This window comes from Stegostoma tigrinum, chromosome X (genome assembly GCF_030684315.1).
Source record: "Stegostoma tigrinum isolate sSteTig4 chromosome X, sSteTig4.hap1, whole genome shotgun sequence".
NCBI lineage: Eukaryota > Metazoa > Chordata > Chondrichthyes > Orectolobiformes > Stegostomatidae > Stegostoma > Stegostoma tigrinum.
This window is the reverse complement of record NC_081404.1, coordinates 8,973,036-8,994,341: the sequence shown is the minus strand read 5'-3', so window position 1 is coordinate 8,994,341 and position 21,306 is coordinate 8,973,036. Positions and strand designations below refer to the sequence as shown.

The 21,306-nt window shown below is 41.8% G+C and overlaps 1 protein-coding gene across 1 annotated transcript in view; it reads right to left on the bottom strand.

The window, feature by feature from the left end:
- Positions 1–21,306, bottom strand: part of LOC125448282 (uncharacterized) — a 195,582-nt gene that overhangs the window by 173,438 nt on the left and 838 nt on the right. Inside the window, exon 2 of the mRNA XM_048523480.2 lies at positions 21,072–21,170. The gene's annotated coding sequence lies outside the window, so the exon portion shown is untranslated. The remainder of the gene's footprint in view (positions 1–21,071; positions 21,171–21,306) is intronic.

The window sequence follows — 21,306 nt, the reverse complement described above, 5'->3', positions numbered from 1 at the left end:
AAGAGGCTTGTATCCTATCACCAAGTCACCCTTTATTTATCCTTCATCAAGAAATGTACTTGACACTGATCAAGCTCTCTCAGAGCCAGCTTTCAGAGTGAATGAACCTCTGACGGCCACATCTGTCCTTGGCATGCAACAGTGCTCCAGTGAATCACAAAGCAAACTGGAGGAACAATGTTTCAACTTCAGGCACTCTACAGCCTTCTGGACTTAATATTGCATTCAACACCTTTAAATTGTGAACCATTTCTTCCCTTTTTTTAGCTTGTTATCATGTTCTCTCCTCCCCTCCCCAATCCAGTTACTGTCTTTCCCAATCTGACCATCAGACACACCATTGTTCTGCCATTCTCACATTCTGATCACTTAATCTGAACTATCAACACCTTTCCTCCACCAGCATCCTACACCCACTACCAACCTCCCAAACTAAAGCATAAATGCTGTCCCTTCCACACTTCACTTCAGCTCTGATGAAGTCATCTAGCTCTCTCTCCATGGATGATGTCTGAGCCACTGCAATCTCCAGCATTTGTTGTTTTTAGAACCTCTGACCTTCCTGTTTATATCTGTCAGCCAGGGCTCTCCGACTGGACCAGGTTAACAGCCCTAATCAGGATCTCATATTCTATGAGGACCACCTGGCTGACCCTGTTACAGTCACTACATTCCTCTCCCTCTGAATCAGAGGACATAGGCCGGTTCTTTCTCTTATAGCTCCTCCCGGGGCATTTTAGTACCGGCTCAGGTTCCTCCAATTCTGTCTCGGAACCGGGCAGCGTGTAATGCACAGCAGCTTGCCTCTTGCACCTAGAGCATCGCAGAAGAAATTCTGCTCTTCTTCAGGCTGCAAAGGCATCATGGTGGCAACATCTGTCATAACCATCTCAGGTTCAGAGGTGTCTTCAATGCTTGATGGACAGTGAAAATCCATGGGTTCTGCCAGCTTTTCCAACTATTCCACACAGCCAGGCATGTTTTGCTCTGGCCCCATATGCTAGTTTGCAGTTTTCATATGGTCTACGTGCTTGTTCAGGATCATCACACCTACCTGAAATTTCCATGTTACCAGACCTGACGTAGCGTCAACCATGCCTCTTACACCTGCAGGGCCATTCCCGTGGTTTCTACACCAAACTTTGTCCCCTGAAGTCAACTGTCTCTCTCCCTTAGTGTAATCTGACAGTGTGTCTGACACTGGCGTTCCTGATACTGTTTTGCCACTCCACCCGTGGCCCAGGACGATCAAATTTAACCTGGTGTGGAGTCTTCTCCCCATTAGCAATTCTGCTGAAGCTATCCCTGTAGTTACATGATCCCTATAATCAAATAGGAATCGGGACAGTTTGGTATCAAGTGATGCTATTGGCTGTTTCTTTAAGCCTGCCTTCAAAGGTACCGTTCTTTCTGCCACAGCATTGGATGATGGATGGTTTAGAGCTGTCCTTGTATGTCAAATGCCATTCAACTTTAGGAAATATTCAAATTCCTTGCTGGAATCGATGACCCATTGTCTGTGACCAACACTTCCGGAGTCTGTGCACTGCAAAAGATGCACAGTTTTTCTATCTCCGTCCCCATGTTTGCTGAATGAATTCAATGCACGTCCAACCACTTTTTGACTGAAAGTCCACAATGACTAAGAACATTGGCCCCATAAAAGGGCCTGTGTAGTCAATGTGTAACCAAGTCCAGGGTTTACATGGCCATTCCCACAAGGTGGGGGAGTTGCTGGTGGTAATTTTTGTCCTTGTTGGCACTCTGGGTATTGCCCCACCAATGCAGCTATGTCTGCATCTAATCCTGGCCACCAGACATAACTTCTCGCCAACATCTTCATTTTGGAAACCCCTGGATGACTTTGGTGAAATTCAGCCAGTATCTGCAGTGACCTTTGCTCAAGACAATCACTCTTGCTCTCCATAATAAAATGCCTTCCTATACTTCTTCTCCAGGTCCAGAAATGTTTCAGTCCAGGTTGTGACAGCCCTTTGGTTTCCTCCATCACCACCAGCTGTTTCAGTTTCACAGATCAAGGAGGCGGTGTGGGCTGGTAGGTGGGAGGTGGAGGTGGGGCTTGAGGTGGGAGGAGGTGATAGGTGAGAAAAAGGATGGACAGGTTAGAGAGGTGGGGACAAGCTGGGCTGGTTTTGGGATGTGGTGGGGGAGGCAAAATTTTGAAGCTGGTGAAGTCCACATTGATACCATTGGGCTGCAAGGTTCCCAAGCAAAATATGAGGTGCTGTTCCTGCAACCTTTGGTGGCATTGTTGTGGCACTGGAGGAGTCACAGGATGGACACGTCGTCCAAGGAGTCGGAGGGGGAGTTGAAATGGTTCACAACTGAGAGGTGAAGTCATCTGTCGCGAACCAAGCGTAGGTGTTCCACAAAGCTGTCTCCAATCTTCCGCTTGGTTTCCCCGATATAGAGGAGGCCACATCAGGAACAGTGGATACAGTATACCACATTAGCAGATGTGCAGGTGAACATCTGCTTGATGTGGAAGGTCTTCTTGGGGCCTGGGATGGGGGTGAGGGGACAGGTGTAGGGAAAGATGTAGCACTTCCTGCGGTTGCAACAAAAAGTGCCGGGTGTCGTGGGGCATGTGGGTGTCCATCCTTCTACCCACCTATCCACTCCTGCCACCTCAAGCTCCACCCCCACCTCCTACCTACCAGCCTCATCCCGCCTCCTTGACCCGTCCGTCCTCCCTAGACTGACCTCTTCCCACCCTAACTCCCCCCCGCCACACTCACCTTTGCTGGCTCCATCCCCGCCTCGTTGACCTGTCTCCTCTCTACCTATCTGCTCCTTTATCCACCTTCCATCCGCCTCCCCCTCTCTCTCTATTTATTTCAGAATCCCCTTCCATTCCGTCAATTCTGAAGGGTCCAGACCCGAAACGTCAGCTATCCTGCTCCTCTGATGGTGCTTGGCCTGATGTGTTCATCCAGCTCTACCATCTTGTTATCTCTTTTTAAACAGAGTTGTTTTTTAAGATTTATACGTTGATTTTTTTGCATACTTAATATTAATTCTTTGAGTAAGGAAAGTTTTTTTTATATGTAAGGTGTTCTTGAAAGCTGCTTTATTTTAGGCTTAATGTCATTGAGGGTGTACAAAAGATACAGATTGAGATGGCTTGTAGATTTATAGAAGTGATTACACAGCAAAATCAGGTAAGAAGGTAGTTCAGATGGCTCCTGTGGCTATTTCTCTCTCAAACAGATGCTCAGTCTTGGGGTACTATTGAAAAGGGCAGTCTCTCAGAGGAAATTAGAAGAGACAGTCTTGGGCACTAAGAATGAATCTTATGTTAGCCAGGATTTGACAAGATTTAAAATAATCGTTGTGGGGGAGTTTCCTATCAATGGCACAGACATGAAATTCTACAGCAGTGACAGTGAATCTAGGATAAGTTGCTTTCCTTGAGCCAGGATTAAGGATGTTTTGAGATGTTTGAAGCATATTGTTAAAGAGGAGAATGAGAAGCAGAAGTTACCATACACATTGATAGGAATGACATAGTTAGGGAAAAGATTAAGGCTTTACAGAGTGAATATAAGAGGTTAACAAAACATTAAAACCAAAACCTCAAAAGTAGTAATTTCTGGTTTACTCCTGGTACTAAAGTCAAATGAGAGAAAAAATAAAAGATAAAGAAGATAAATCAATAGCTGAAGAGGTAGTGTAATGTTCAGGGATTCGGGTTCTTGGATCATGGGATCTCTTCTGGGGTAGAAAAGATCTGTTCAAAAAGGGTAGGTTTCACCTGTGCTGGAAAGGGACAAATATCCCTACGGGAAGATTTGCTAATTCTATAAATGAGACTGTAGACTTGATAAAGAGAATGGAGGAATCCTAAGTAGCGGAGTAAATAGAAAGATACATGAGGATGATTTTGAATCTGAAAAGAACAAGTTAATTAGAAAAGACAGACAGAGCATTTCAGAGAACAAAGTAACTCTGAAGAATTAAACAACATTTATTTCAATGCAAGGTATCTTACAGGTAAGGCTGATGAATACAGGGCATGTTTGGGGAGATGAGATTGGGACAACATAACTATTACTGAAAGCTAGCTGAGAGATGGATAGGGATGGCAATTCAATATGCCGGGATTCAGCATAGGAAGGATAGAAAGGGAGGTAAAAGAGGAGGAGGAGTGGTGTTTTTGATTAAGGAAAACTTACTGCTAAAACTAGAGAAGATATTTCTGAAGAATAGTCCAGTGACGGGAGGATCAAACGAGTCAAGCTTCCCAAATAATGGCATGATGCCAGAAATGCTTCCTCAAAGATGAGTATTGCAAGTGAATTTCTTCAGAGTGTGCTTTGCTCTTGTTGCCACTGAAATAAGAGGCTGGTATCCTGTCACCAAGTCAACCTTTATTTGCACATGGAACATCCTTGACACTGATTCCACTCTCTCAGACTGAATAGGATGTCTGACACTCCTGTTTTCATCTGTCAGCCAGGTCACCCTGATTGGATCAGATTAACACCCTCAATCATGGAATTCATTTTCTAAGAAGTCAGCTTGTCTGACCCCATTACAATCACTACAGCTCTCCAGCACTATTTTGAACAGTAGGTACCAGTGTGACCAGCACAGCTAAACCCGATCCTGTCTTTTCCAGTGTGTATTCATATTGAGTTCAAACACAGGGCTCAAGTGTTGGAACAAACTTTTCCCATGTCTAACCTGGCGAAATCTCAGCCCTATAGCCCCTCCAAATTCCTCTGTGTCGTTCATTCTATGGTAGCCTACTGACTATAACTGCTACCATATGACTGCTTCTATAAAAGACTCCTGGGCTTTTTTTTCATATGTCAGTATTTAAATGATCAGGGCTCTTTAATGATGCAGGATTCTTTCAGTGAAACTTGTGAGCAGTGAATACAATTATGTAGCAAACTGCACAGTTGGTAATATCGGAATCAGAGGCGACCTGGTGATGCAGGATAGATTACGCACAATTTAACAAATAAGTATGAAGCTTATTAGCATCTATGGTTTGCTCTCAATGTGGGGAATGCTGGCAAGGCTACATTTATTGTCTTCAGAAGAAGGTAGTGGACTTTCTTGAAGAAACCATCGTACAACTTGCTTGGTACTTCAGAGGTAACCATGTCATATCAGACTACCATTGCCTGCAGGCCAGACTAGATGGACATAGCAAATTCTCTTCCCTGAAGTACACTAGTTTTTAATGGAAATACGACAACTTTCTTGGTAATTTTAGTTCTGGTGTCTTCCCACAAAGAATTATTGAACTTAATTTATCAGTTTAACACAAAGGACTTGAACTGAGAACCGTCGAGTTATTCATCCAAGACCACAACCACTACACTACTATACCCAATAAACTTATCTTTCTTCACTATACTGTTTTGGAGGAACAGCAAACAAAGTGAGACACCACCCCACAAGGGGGAAGACCTGCAGACAGCCAACTTGCTCTGGTCTCACATACTTCCTCCCAACCAGTTAGAATAGATTCCCTACAGTGTGGAAACAGGCCCTTCAGCCCAACAAGTCCACACCACCCCTTGGAGCATCCCACCCAGACCCATTTCCCCTGTAGCCCACAATACCTGAACACCACAGGCAACTTAGCATGGCCGATCCACCTAACCTGCACGTCTTTGGACTGTGGGAGGAAACCCACGCAGACACAGGGAGAATGTGCAAACTCTGCACAGTCGCCCAAGACTGGAATCGAACCTAGCTCCCTAGCGCTGTTAGGCTGCAGTGCTAACCGCTGAGCCAACACGCCGCCCGTGAGAGTTAGAGTAACATTGACGCAGAACAGGGACAAGGTCATCTTGGTCAGGAATGGCACTGGGGAGATCAAGAAATGTTTGAGGAGGTAAACATTCTTAAAATGATGGAATGTTTTAATTTTCCTAATCAAGTCATAATAATTTGCTGTTTTGAACAGAGACTCATGGCGCCTGAGAAGCTTCTCACATTATGAGATACTTGACAAGCACTAGTCACACCCAATGCTTGTTCAGTTACTATTAATCAGCACACTTAAACATCAGTAACTTTATCCCAGTTACTGAATGAGCTGGTAGTAGATCAGGTGTTTGATAAATCTGCCTATAAATGTCCTGATGATGCATCTGACAATTTTAATGAGCTTTGCCCTGCTTGGTAAGTACAGTTTCACTTATTTGACCTGCCATTCTTGTTGCTCTTCCACTCGCTTCTTAGTGTCAGGAGCACATATAATTATGAAAGTTAGTAAATGCTAATACCTATAGAGGGTGTGTTGCAAGGCAATAACATATCAAACAGGTGGTTGATTACCTCCTGCCTAACCAAGGGGTGCTGAGCCAAACTGCACTTTGCAAAGCACTGTCTTGATGGAAAGTAGCAAAGTCAACAAAGACCAGCACAAACTGGGGCTTTTTGAAACTGCATTGCTCAGTATCTTTCCTTAGCCCTTTATTGCCTGTATCCTCTTGGATAATACAACAGGGTAACTGAATATCTATCTATATGAAAAGAATCAACATTGCTCTTTGGTTACATGGGATATGTTGCCCCACAACCCCACCTGACCACTAGCACATACTCCATCCTAGACAATATCTCAAAGTTTGCAGATGATACCAAGTTGGGTGGGAGGGTGAACTGCGACGAGAGATCCTTCAGCATGATTTTGACAGGTTGGGTGAGTGGGCAAATCAACACCAGATGCAGTTTAATTTGGATAAATGTGAGGTTATTCACTTTGGAGGCAAAAACAAGAAGGCAGATTAGTGCCTGAATGGCTGTAAACTGGGAGAGGGGAGTGTGTAGCAGGACCTGGGTGTCCTTGTGCACCAATCACTGGACGTAAGCATGAGGTGCAGCAGGCGGTAAAGAAGGCAAATGGTATGTTGGCCTTCATTGCGAGAGATTTCGAGTACAGCAGCAGGGATGTGTTGTTGCAGTTAAACAAGCAATGAAAAAATTGGCCATTATATTGCACCTACATAGGTAACAGTAAAGGAATGACAGGTTGGGTGTCTTTTCTCTTGAAATAGAAGGCTGAAGGCTTCTTATTGAAGTCTTTAAATTATGAAAAGTTTCGCAAAAGTGAAAATGAGGGAATGTTTCCTCTTGTGAAGAGCAACATAACTAAAGGCCATCAACATAAAATAGAAATCCAGCTGGGAATTCAGAAGAAACTACTTTACCCGAAAAAGTGGTGAGAATATGAAACTTGCCACCATGGGGAAGAGGTTGAAGTGAATAGTATAGCTATCTCTAAGAAGAAGCTAGACGAGCATTTAAGGGAGAAGGGAATAGAGGGTTATGATGGTAGATTTAGATGACCAAACATTAGAAGAGGCTTGAGTGCAGTATCAACATCAGCTTGACCTGGGTGGGCCAATTTGAGCCTCTTTGACAGATTAACTGCAGGATTATCATAAATGTACAACCTGTTTCATGTTTCTGTTAGTCTCACAGAATTCTGTGCAATGGAAGCATTCGCAACCTGTGTAGTAATGTAGGACTTAGGAGCAGTATTAAGCCATTTGGTCTTTGAGCCTGCTCTGCTTTTCAATAAGATCACGGATGGCCTCATAGAATCCCCACAGTGTGGAAGCAGGCCCTTCAGCCCAAAAAATCCAAGTCAAGCCTCAGAGTGTCCCACCCAGACCCATCCCCCTAGTCTATACATCCCTGAACACTATGGGCAATTTAGCATGGCCAATTCACCTAGCCTGCACATCTTTGGACTGTGGGAGGAAACCAGAGCACCCAGAGGAAACCCACACAGACATGGCAGAATGTGTAAATTCCACACAGACAGTTGCCCGAGGCTGGAATTGAACCTGGGACCCTGACGCTGTGAGGCAGCCGTGCTAACCACAATGCCACTGTGCCGCCCCTGGTTGTGGCTTCAGCTCCACTTTCCTATCTGTTCCAACATCCTTGACTACCTTGGCTTTCAAAAATCTGTCTAACTCAGCCTTGGATAAGTTCAATAACTCAGCATTCACTGTCTTGTGGTGCAGTGGTAATGTCTCTACCTCCGAGCCAGGAGGCCTGAGTCCAAGTCTCACCTGCTCCAGAGGTGTGTCATAACATCTCTGAACAGACTGACTGGAAAATAAATCCACTGTTTCTGGGAAAGAAAATTCCACAGACTAACAACCATTTGGCAGAAATACTTCTCCTCATCCGTGTCATATTCTTAACTGTATCCCCTTTCCCACAAGGGGCCACACCCTCCCAGTATCCACACTATCTTATCCCCTCAGGATCTTATATGTTTCAATAAGATCAACTGTCATCCTTCTAAACTTTGTGTGTATAGACATAGCCTGTTCAATCACTCCTCCTAAGCCTTTCTGCCCAGAAAGATAATCCTTCCACACCAACTTTTTCTACCTTTGTTCTTTCTTTTACTGCTACTTTGCCCCTCTCTCTTTCCGCCTCCCTCCCTCTCCTAACGTTCACTGTCTATCCAAAATTTCTGCATTGTGTAAAGCACTAGGAATTCAACCCATCAAGTCAATTCTTTCCAAATACATTTAAGCCTTCACCAAAAGACACAATGTTTTCTAGCAATAATCCTAACTGATTGTTAAGATCATATGACATTGCAGTAGTACATTCAACCCTTTGAGTCTGCTCTCCCATTTAATGAGATCACAGCTGATCTGATAATCCTCAACTCCATATTCCTGCCTTTTCCCCATAACCCTTGATTCCTTTACTGATAAAAAATTCTGTCTCAGCCCTGAATATACTTTGTGTCAGCCTCAACAGTCCTCTGTAACAGAGAATTCCACACATTCATTATCCTGAGTGAGAATAAATCCCTCCTAATCACTGTCTTAAATGTACAAACCCTTATTCTGAGATCATGCCTTCAGGTTCTAGACTCTCCCAGAAGGGGAGGATCCTTAGAGGATTGAGATAATTTGGACTTCATCTTATAAAATAAGCCTAACAACATTTCGAGCAAGATTTATTTCCAACTTGCAAATAAAAATTGTGAAAAACCTTTGTAATTAGATACTGAATAAAATTACTGACTAGTAATACCAAAAAACTGAAAATGAGCATAGCTCAGCATTCCAAAATAATCATCATGTGCGGAATCTCATCGGGATCTGACTAACGCTGGCTGTGGGGAGGACGTGTGGCAGAATCAGGCAAGAATTCCGGCATGGTTGATCTCAATGTCAGGAGCATTTTGTTCCATCTTTTACGCTTTCTAAATCAGTGTGGCAAATTTCTCACTAAGCAGTGACATGTTGTCAATTAAAGGAGATTGTTATTCAGACATGGTATTAACCAAGCACTGCCTGCCTCTCAAGTAGACATAAAATATCCTCTGGCACTATTTCAAAAAACTGAAGGAGTTACGTTTGTGACATCCAAATATTATCCTCAATCAATATCACAAAGACAGGTTGTCTGGTCATTATCATATTGCTGTTTGTTGAATGCAAATTGGTTATTGCGCTTCTCTATAAGCCATAAAGCACATTGAAATGTTTAATGCTTTTGAAAGACACTATATAAATGGGAAAATTTTTCTTTCCTTTGGGACATCTTGAGGTGTGAAAGGGGCTGTATAAATCTGTCTTTTTTTTCCCTTCTTTGTTCTTTTCATCAGTCTTATTCTCCATTTCTTGCTCAATTGTTATTCCTCATTTACAGAGTCATAGTTATACAGCATAGAAACAGATCCTTCGATCCAACTCATCTGTGCCAATCAGATGACCTAAACAAATCTAGTCCCAATTGCCAGCATTTGGTCTATATCCCTCTAAACCCTTCCTATTCAATATACTCATTCCAGATGCCTTTTAAACGCCGTAATTGTACCAGCCTCCACCACCTCCTCTGGCAGCTTATTCCGTACATGTACCACCCTCTGTGTGAAAAGTTGCCCCTCAGGTCCCTTTTTAAATCTTTCCTCTTTCACCTTCAACATATGCCCTCTAGCTTTGGACTTGGCTATTCATGCTATCCGTGCTCATCACAATTTTAAAAACCTCCATAAGATCACCCTTCCGTGTCTGACGCTACAGGGTAAAAAGCCCCAGCCTATTCAGCCTCTCTCTATAGCTCAAGCCCTCCAATCCCTGCAACATCCTTGTAAATCTTTTCTGAACCCTTTCAAGTTTAATAACATCTTCCCTACAGCAAGGAAGCCAGAACTGAATGTAGCCTTCTAAAAGTGGCCTTACCGATGTCCTGTACAGCCACAATATGACGTCCCAACTCCTATAGTTAATGCACTGCAATAAAGGCAAGCGTGCCAAACACCGCCTTCACCACCCTGTCTACCTGTGACTCAACTTTCAATGAGCTATGCACCCGCACCCCTACATCTCTTTGTTCAGCAACACTCCCCAGGGCTCTACCATTAAGTGTGTAAGTCCTGCCCTGGTTGGCCTTACCAAAATGTAGCACCTCAAATTATCTAAATTAAACACCATCTGCCACACCTTGGCCCACTGGCCCATCTCATCAAGGTCCTGTTGTACTTTCAGTTAATCTTCTTTCATTCTTATCAATACTCTGTTCAAGTTTTCTCTTTATCCTGTTTCTCTTTTGTTTTATTTCACCTTAATTTTTATCCCCATATTCATTGACAGAACTATTTTTTAAATTGAAATGTTATGATATACTCAAGTTCAGTAAGTAAATATGACAGAATTTTAATGGTATTCCTCATGGGGGATTCTGGTAGGCCTTTAACTTGTCAGCAGAATGGTGTAATCAAGATCTGCAGTGTTACCAGCTTCATCAGCACAGCAGAATGTGACACCAACAAAAAACGTACAGTTTGGACCCATGTCCCATCTTACATCAGCTGGATCAACAACTTATGTCCATATTTGATTGTTGCTATAGTCTATATAAGACTCTATGCGATATATTCTCTAATAACATTCCTCGCAGACAGCTTTGTGAGCTGGGGCACATATTGGTAATGGTGGCCTTCATGATAATCCATCACACATGTGGAGCCACCAGGTCTATGAAGTTAGGGAAGGGGAGCAGTTGTAGCATAGGATCGTTAACAGACACAATATGGGATGTGTTCTGAGGAAGGGTCACCAGACCCGAAACATTAACTCTGTTTTTGCCAGGAACTTTATTTTTCTCCTTGATTTTAAAAAAAATCATTAGCAGGATGAGCGTGTCCCTGGCTAGGCAGCATTTATTACCCATCCCTAATTTCCCAGAGGGCAGTTGAGAGTCAACCACATTCTGGAGCCACATGTAGAACAGACCAGATAAGGATAGCTGTTTCCTTCCCTAAAAGCCATTAGTGAACCAGATGGATTTTCCGGTTATTTATTGAATATTGAATTCAAATTCCACCATCTGTCATGGTGGGATTCAATCCTGGGTCCCCAGAATGTTATTTGGGTGTCTGGATTAACAGTCCAGCGATAATACCACTAGGCTATTCACCTCCCCAATTTGCAACATCTGCAGATCTTTTGGTTTTTATACAATATGGGATGGATCTTCTTAATAAAGATACAAGGAGGGAAATATATCTTTTGACATATTTCCCACTGTTTGCAACAATGGGTGCCAGAGATTTTGCCATGGTGATGGTGGACATGTCTGAAATTATTTTGTTTAGCTGCCAAAAGCTAGCCATCAGTCACACAGCAATTGAGTGCAAAGGCAAAATACGAAAGCAGAACAATTAACGGTAGGGTTATTTTAAATGTGAAAGAACCTTAGACCCACATGATCAACTGACTTGATTTTTACCATTCACCCGATGTCATTCTGCTTCAGAAATTATGAATATATGACAGGATAGCGTGTTGCTTATTAACAAAACAAGATTTTTAAAAAAGGTTTTTAAAAGTGGATTTGCATTTGCTATGGGTGCAATGTAACTATATCCTACTGCAGAGACGTCACTGCATATCTGTACTCTGCCTGAGTCTCAAGCTGTGGGTCTTACATAGGCACATTATTAAAGTTCAACTTGCTTTCTTCCCTGACCAACATATACAAAACCTGTGATTTCCTGGCTACTGCCCTTATCAAGTCTGCTGGCTGCATGAGACCCACAGGGCTCTGACTGCACAAGCACATGGCTTCAAACCACTTACAGAAAATTCAAGTAATTGTACACCTGATATACATTACACAGCTTGTGAAACTGACATAATTGGCATATTTGATATATCAAGCACATTGTTAATGGCACATTCTAGTCAAGAAAGAGTGAGGTAGAAATGTCACCCAAGATGGGAAACATCACCCATTATATAATTATGTTTGATACGACATAACAGGCAGCAGACACAAAATTGCCTGTTGCCATGACAGATTTTTACCTCTACATAAAACACCCTGAGGTAGAATTTCTGTGGAGATTTTCCCAATCTCCTGCTGAAATGTCTGTGAAATCTTTAGAAAAACAGTGATTTCTGCCATCTACCCTGAAATCTTGCACTGAAGTTACAGCAGAAAATTGGAAAGGGCATGCACCTGCAATTAGAATCAAGTATCGGTTCATACCCAAACCAGTTTCCAAAAGAAAATAAAAATCCTTTTTGATTTTTCAGAAAAATTGCATTTCATCCAACTGGATTATGATGGACAAACATAGAAACATAGAAGATAGGAGCAGAAGGAGGCCATTCGGCCCTTCAAGCCTGCTCCCCCATTCTTCACAATCATTGCTGATCATCCAACTCAATAGCCTAATCCTGCTTTCTCTCCATAGACTTTGATCCCATTTGCCCCAAATGTTATATCTAGTCGCATCTTGAATACATTCAATGTTTTGGCATCAACTACTTCCTGTGGTAATGAAATGGAAAAGGCTCATCACTCTTTGGGTGAAGAAATGTCTTCTCATGTCCATCCTAAATCACCTAACCCAAATCCTCATTCTGTGACCCTGATTCTGGACACACCCACCATCGGGAACATCATCCCTGTGGCTACCCTGTGTAGTTCTGTTAGAAATTTACAAGTCTCTTTGAGATTCCACCCTCATTCTGCTGAACTCCAGTGAAAACAATGCCAACCTAGTCAATTTCTCCTCATACGTCAGACCTGCCATCCCTGGAATCAGCCTGATAAACCTTCACTGCAATCCCTCGAAAGTAAGAGCATCCTGCCTCCGAAAAGGAGACCAAAACTGCACACAATATGCCAGATGTGGTCTCATCTGTACAACGGCAAACAACACATGCCTGCTCCTGTACTTGAAACCTCTTGTAATGAAGGCCAACATACCATTTGCCTTCTTTACTGCCTGCTGCACCTGCATACTTACCTTCAATGACTGGTGCACAAGGACACCCAGGTCCTGCTGCATGCTCACCCTCTCCCAATTTACAGCCTTTCAGGTAGTAATCTGCCTTCTCGTTTTTGCTTCTGAAGTGAAGAACCTCACACTTATCCAAATTATACTGCATCTGCCATTGATTTGCCTACTCACCCAACTTGTCGAGATCATACTAGAGAATCTCTGCATCATTGTCACAGTTCACCCTCTCAACCAACTTGCTACCATCTGCAAACTTGGAGACGTTACATTTCGTCCCCTCATCCAAATAATTAATATATATTGTGAATAGCTGGGGTCTCAGCACTGATCCCTGTGGCACCCCACTGGTCACTGCCTGCCAAATTTGAAAAGGACCCAGTAATTCCTACTCTTGTTTCCTCTCTGCCAACCAGTTTTCCATCCATCTCAATATACTTCCCCCAATCCTATGTGCTTTAATCTTGCACACTAATCTCTTATGTGGAACAATGTCAAATGCTTTCTGAAAGTCCAAATATACTACATTGACTGGCTCCCCCTTGTCAACTCTACAAGTTACATCTTTGTAAAACTCCAACAAATTTTTCAAACACGATTTCCCCTTCATAATCCATGCTGACTCTGTCGGATCCTGCCACTGCTTTCTAAATGCTCCACTATAAAGCCCTTGACAATGCATTTGAGAACTTTCCCCACTACCGATGTTAGGCTCACTGGTCTATAATTCCCTGTTTTCTCTCTACCTCCTTTTTTGACAATAGCCACTCTCCAATCAGCACAAACAGTTCCAGAGTCTACAGAATCCTGGAAGATGACCATCAATGTATCCACTATTTCTAGAACTACTTCTTTAAGTACTCTGGGATGCAGATTATCAGGCCCTAGGAATTTATTGGCCTTCAATTTCAACAACTGTTCGAGCACCACTTCTCTACTAATTTTGATCTCCCTCAGCTCTTCCCTCTCACTAAATCTTGCCTCCTCCAACAATTCATAGTCGTGCAATTCATAGCAGAAATGTACAACTTCACGAATGTGTTGAAATACAACAATAAAAGCAAATAGAGTTTTAAGGACGGCAACAGATCCTTCAGTCCAACTCGCCCATGGTGACCAGATATCCTAAATTAATCAAGTCCCATTTGCCAGCATTTGGCCCATATCCCTCTAAATCCTTCCTATTCATATACTCATCCAGATGCATTTTAAATGTTTTAAAATGTACCCGCCTCCAACACTTCCTCTGGCAGCTTGTTCCATACACACATAAACCTGTGAGTGAAAAAGTTGGCCCTCAGGTCCCTTTTAAATCTCTTCCATCTCATCTTAAATCTATGCCCTGTACTTCACCACCCAGGGAAAAGACCTTGACTATTCACCCTATCCACGCTCCTCATGATTTTATAAACCTCCATAAAATCACCCCTCAGACTCCGACACTCCAGGGAAAAAAGCCTCCGCCTATTCAGCCTCTCCCTGTTCAATCCCAGCAACATCCTTGTAAATCTTTACTGAACCCTTTCAGTTTTAACAATATGGTTCCTATAGCTGGGAAACCAGAACTGAACGTGGTATTCCAAAAGTGGCCTAACCAATGTTCTATACAGCCACAATAGGACCTCCCAGCTCCTATACTCAATGCACTAACCAATAAAGGCAAGCATACCAAACACCTTCCTCAGTGCCCTGTCTACCTGCAACTCCACTTTCAAGAAGCAATCATTTTTCCTGGTCATTTTCTTTCAGGATTAAGATACCTTTTATAAAAGGTGAGAAAATTATTCCAGCTCATTGATTTGTGGTAAAAAGATATGTGAACAAACCTCATACTATCAGTGTTTGTGGAATTTCTTGACGTCTGGTACCTTCAGGAGATCGGATTTTATGGCTTGTTGCTTTATTTTAAGATATATGTCTCTTTCCAATTTTTCCTTGTTCTATTGATGCACAGACTTACACTGGAATACAATGCCACACTGGCTTTCTTACTCAAGTAACCATTCCTCATGTACGCGCTGTTATGATCCAGCTGATGTTTTACTGACAAGTCAGATTCCAGACTGAAATCTGGCTTGATAGATTTATTTTTGTTTAGAGAGGTGCTCCTTCACAGAAACACAGGCATGCAATGCTGTAGATTTGGTTTTAATAATCGAACAGAAGCTTATTATGCCAAAGAAAAGATAAAACAGAAGTAACCAGGCTTTTTACATATAACACAATTTGCAAGATTTCAAAACTCTGTAAATGCACAATCCTATTTATCCCAACATCATCACTTTACAGAATTCCAACAGCAAAAAGTGTTTGCTTCTTTATCATATCTGCATGTTTAACTCAACTATTTATCTCAATTCCCAATCTTAAGAATTTGGTAGCCTCTTGCATGGTTAGTCATACAACCAAGCTCACATTTTCTCAGCTTCTAATAACTCCTCAGGGTTCTAACGAAACATTTCTGGTCTGGATCTAACATCCTTATACTGAGGTAACCTATTTCCTGACAGTTCTAAGCTATTTCCTTTCTTCAAAAGAAACTGTTTCAGACGTCTAGCTTCCACCAGGACTCCTGTAAAATAAAAAACAAAAGCTTTCCAAACTAATGGGATGCACGCCTAAGGAAAAAAAACTTGATCCTTCTAAAGAGCAAGGCAACTAATGTTCTTCAATATTTAATCTGTCCACTTCATAAACAAATTCCCACTATCACCTTGGTTGCGATTAGCTAATAAACCAAACTGAACCAGATCTAAATGGCCAGTTCACACCAGGTAATAGATATAGAACCTGAGCTACTGGCAAAGCTCATCACACATTACAAACAAAAGCAGCCATTTTCTGCTAACAATTTCTGAACACAATTCTTGACCGGTTTTCAGAATTTGTCAACAAATTCCATGATCATAATCAAACAGCTAAATAGCCATCATCTGCCAACATATCACTGAATCAAATGAAGTGATTCTTAAAATATCAAAAGCAATTGAAAGACTTGGCAACTGCAAGATTGACATCATGTAAATAGGAGCCTTCAATGTCAGTCAACTAGAAACTTAAGTTTCCTATTAGGAATCATTACCCATTAGAAACCTTCAAACCACCTGAGTTGTCAGTTGAGTGCAGAAATGAAGATGTAAAGGAAAGAAATTTAAATAGAGTAGTTAACAATTTTAAGAGGCTTTTTTTTAGTATTTACAGAAATATTTTCTATCAGCCTGTAGTGATAAATGTCTGGAGCAGATGGGATTTGAAGCCAGGCTGAAAGAGAAGTTGCTGGATTCTAACTTTTCTAGGTAACCATTTATTCACATTCTACTAACCATTTCTAAATTAACCCAGTCAGACATATTATGACAAACTTGCAGAACAGGAGGGACTTGAACCTGGGCCTTCAAGTCCAGAAGGTAGAAATAGTAAATAACAACAGTTGCTGTGGAATGTGGACGTATTGATATGGAAGAGATGACAAGTTGGGCTTAGCTGTGCTGTTCCTACCCTCATTGTTGAATGTTTATGGTCAAAATTTACATACGGAGAACAGTCTTTGGGTCACCAGTCTTAGTGGGGATTCCTCCAAGATGTTAGTTCATTCCCATTGTTAGACTGAAATCTGTTTTGTTAGCCCTGAGAGGCAGCCTTAAACTGATGAGCTCTTGGCAAAGAAAGGAGGCTGTTTCCAAAACTATGCGGGACCACCAAAGGATTAAATACTTTAAAAGATGACGTTCTGCAGGTAAACTAGACAGCATAGTGGTTAGACATGGGCTTTTCACTGCAAGGGTTTGTTTTGAATCGAGATTGGGCTGATTAGATAAATGTCTACTTTCACTCTGACGAGAAGGAGCCCATTACAGTGAGTCTCAATCCAGTTCATTGTGGATGTAGGGCCTGCAGCAAAAACGCTGTCCCTAATTTGAAAATTTCTTTCAGGGAGGTCACAGGGATGATGGTGCAGAGTTTGAAGGGGCAAAGTGCTCTGTTGATTTGGAAGAAAAACAGAGAAGTTCTCTCCAGAATTCCAGCCAATATTTATGCCTCAATCAATACCTACTGAAACAAATTCTCTAGTCATTTGCAATAGCACTGTCTAGGACAGCTTGTTGTATGCAACATAGCATCCCTAGAGTGTGGAAAACAGGCCATTTGGCCCAACAAGTCCACACCACCCCTCCAAAGAACATCCCACCCAGACCCATTCCCCTAATTTCCCATATCTAATCCACCTAACCCTCACATCCCTGGGCACTACAGCATGGCCAATCCACCCACCCTGCACATCTTTAGATTGTGGGAGGAAACCCATGCAGACACAGGGAAAATGTGCAAACTCCACACAGACAGTCACCCAAGGCTGGATTTGATCCCAGGTCCCTAGCACTGTGAGGCAACAGTGCTAACCACTGAGCCACCGTGCCACAACCACAATTGCACTTCAAAAGTGCACCACTGACTGCAAAGTACTTTGGGATGTCCTGAGTTTCTGAAATCTCTTCTTTGATAGCCTTCTGTTTCATAAGATGATGATTTGCACTCGATGGTCAACTCTGTATTAAATGTAGCCTGGTGTGATTGTGAAAAATGCTATAGAAATGCATGTTTGTTCTTTATTCACTGGTAGAAGAAAGAGAATGGAAGAAAGCATTTTTTTAAATTCATCGGTCAATACAACTGAAGTTACTTCCACGCTGAGGGTAAATTCCAGCAATTAACACAGGAATACGCATATACATTATTAACAGTAGTGTATAGTCTGAGTATAGTATTGTTGGCTCTTTAGCGAAACATAACATAGTATCTCAACCAAATATATCACAGAGACGACATTCTCTTCCCCCTGTTCTGAAGAAGGGTCACTGGACCCAAAACATAACTCTGATTTCTCTCAAATTTCTGTTTTTGTTTCTCTTCAGCTTGTCTCCTCAACCAATCAGACTCAAGAACCATGGATCAATCTGATCACAGAGCTATTTCTCTCATGTCATTTCTGATTGCTTCAGTCACACAGAATAACAAATCATACTCTACCCAAAGAAAGGTCTGTGGAATATAGCTGCTATAACTGTTGCTCCCCAACCCCACTGCATAAAAAAATCCCAACAATTGCTTTCTGCAAATACCTGACCTCAACCACACCCTTAACCCGGCATCTGGTCACTTCTCACTCATTCTGGACATCCTTATCCTTCCATTTCTCTCCCTGATTCAAACTAACATTTTGCTATTGTTACCTTTTAGCAAGTGGACAGCTAAGCTGGTGGTCTAATTCTACTACAGTGAATCCAATAGATATTTGGAGGATCCTGGATTTGATTTCAGATCATCCATCTGTTTTTGTACATTTGTTTCCATGTATTATCTGGACAACATAGAGCAAACATTGAACAATTAATTTATAGGTAGACAAGATGCATTAATTCACATTAAAGTTTGGCTTATAATAAACAACATTTTTCACAATGTTGAAGTTCATTATCTTGATTAGTCTTGTCCTTCTGATGGTCACCATAATAATCATCAAGTGTTAAAGTAAGTGAAGTCATGGTGGGGGGGTGGCTTAGCATTAACCTCACACATTCAACAACACTTTTCTACTCTGCTGAATCAGAGTGAACTGAACATCAGATGCTTTAGTAGTTAAATGCACCATCTGATGTGGCATTGAAACATACCGGCTAGGAAGGAAGATACCATATTTGAAAGCACCACCAGAATGTTTGTTAACTGATCTCAGTGGCATAGCTACAGCATTGGAGATCTACAGCCCATACTCAATGCAATAAAGTCAATCTTTCATTGACCTGAAAGTGGAAACAAACTGGTTCACTCCCTCTCTATGATATATGGTACAGAACAGAAAGAACAAATGTAATCCTCCCATATGTGTGTGTTTCGCCCCTAGGTCTCTTAGGTTTTACAGTAGATTTGTAGCTCGGGTTACGGATGTTGTGGTTGGTTGGCTCGCTGAGCTGGTTGGTTGTTCCACAGATGTTTCATTACCCTGCTGGGCGACATCATCAGTGCAGCCTCCGATGAAGTGCCGTTGTGTTTTCCCACCTGGTATTTAAACTCTGTGGATAGAGATGAGTGAGTATTGGTCATGTCTTTTTTTTTTGCAGCCAATGCTCACTCATCTCTATCCACAGAGTTGATGAGTGAGTATTGGCTACAAAAAAAGGACATGACCAATACTCATTCATCTCTATCCACATGGAAAAGGAGAACCACCAATTCAACTGGGGCAACACGAAGATCCTGGGACAAGCAAAGCAGAGACAGGCACGAGAGTCCCTAGAAGCCTGGTAGTCCATGAAGAAAGCCATCAACAAACACATAGAACTCAACCCCATATACACTCCACTGAAAGAAAACCAGAAGTGAGGTAATCCAGCTCAACAGACCCCAGAGTTTAAACAACAGGCAGGAAACCACAATGGCGCTTCATCAGAGGCTGCACTGATGATGTTACCCAGCAGGGTAATGAAACATTGGCGGAACAACAAACCAGCTCGGCAAGCCAACCAACCATATCAGCCCATATATCAACTCTTTAATGCAAGAGTAGTTAGTACTGTCGCTGGAAGAGGTTTTCTGATGGCACACTTCCTAATTAATGGTTTTAAAGCTAGATTTTGTTTTATAAAAATGATTGTCATTTAAATCTCCTAAATATCAAATTCCATGGGATTTCGAACTCTTCAGTGCCCAACCCATATAACAATTCTTAATATATCAGCCTAGTTTGAGTGTCAGTAAAGTTTATTGGCTTCACAACTGAGGCTACTTATTGATATTAAATTGTCAATCTCGCACAGAGGACTAGATAGATGTTTGGTGTTTTTCATTCTTGCATGGGTTGTAGGCATCACTGGCAATATCAACATTTGTTTCTCATCCATCATTACCTTTGAACTGAGTAACTTGCTAGGCTATTTCAGAGGCAGCTAAAAGTCATTGTCAGGGTCTGGAGTCACATATAGACCAGAGCAGGTAATGGCAGATATCCTTCCCAAAAAGACACTAACAAAGCAGATAGGTTTTTACAACAACCATTACATGGCCACCATTCGAACAGATGTTACTAAATTCAAATTTCAACCATATGCTATGGTGGGATTCAACCCAGGTCCCCAGAACATTAGCCTTAGGATTTGGATTACTACTCCAGTGATACTGCCATTATGCCACTAACTACATCAGTAATAATTCAAAAACTTAAAAAAAAATAGTTAAGCACTTGTCTCTTAATAGCTTGGGCTGCCTCGTGTTTTCATGATGTGTGTGAGGGTTTTGTGGCACAAAATGATATCCCTATCTCTTGGCCAGAAAGTCCAAGTGCAACTGTTCAGAAGTTTGTCATAACATGTCTGAACAGAGCAATTTTAAAAATAATGTAATGGTAGATACTACTTTGAAGAAGCCAAGGACCAGTGGTGGCCAATAATTGAAGCCCAACTCATGATCACACCCAGTAACGAGACAGTTAGCTTGTTTTATTTCTGCAATTACTGGCAGTCAGTGCAACTAAACACAGTCCTGGTATTTGCAATTTTTAAATGGTGCACTTAGACTGTAATTTTAGAACGTGTAACATTAGCAGTTATGAGCCCTGACCTGACTCATGTGGCGGGTCAGTCTGACATCCTGTTTGAGTCAAATCAGATAAAATCTCTTGGCTAAGGATTGCCTTACACTGAACTAATTTAAATAAACTAAGCATGTAGATGCTCTTTCTTACACTTTTAATACATGTAGAATATAACTACCAGCAATGAAACATAGATAAACTCACCACTCAGCTTGACAATACTATTCACAGTCAAAAGTACTGCCAGTTTCAAATACCATAGAAGCAATTTGAGATCACCTGCATATGAATCAAATGAAAAACCTAGTGGAGAAGGTAACAAAAATGAGGAAATGAATCAGTCAAGGCTGCCACATTTTTTGATTATAACAATGTGGAAATGTATTAAAAATGATCATCTTTGTCGTGCAACAAATTTTAGGAAAGAGATGAATACATA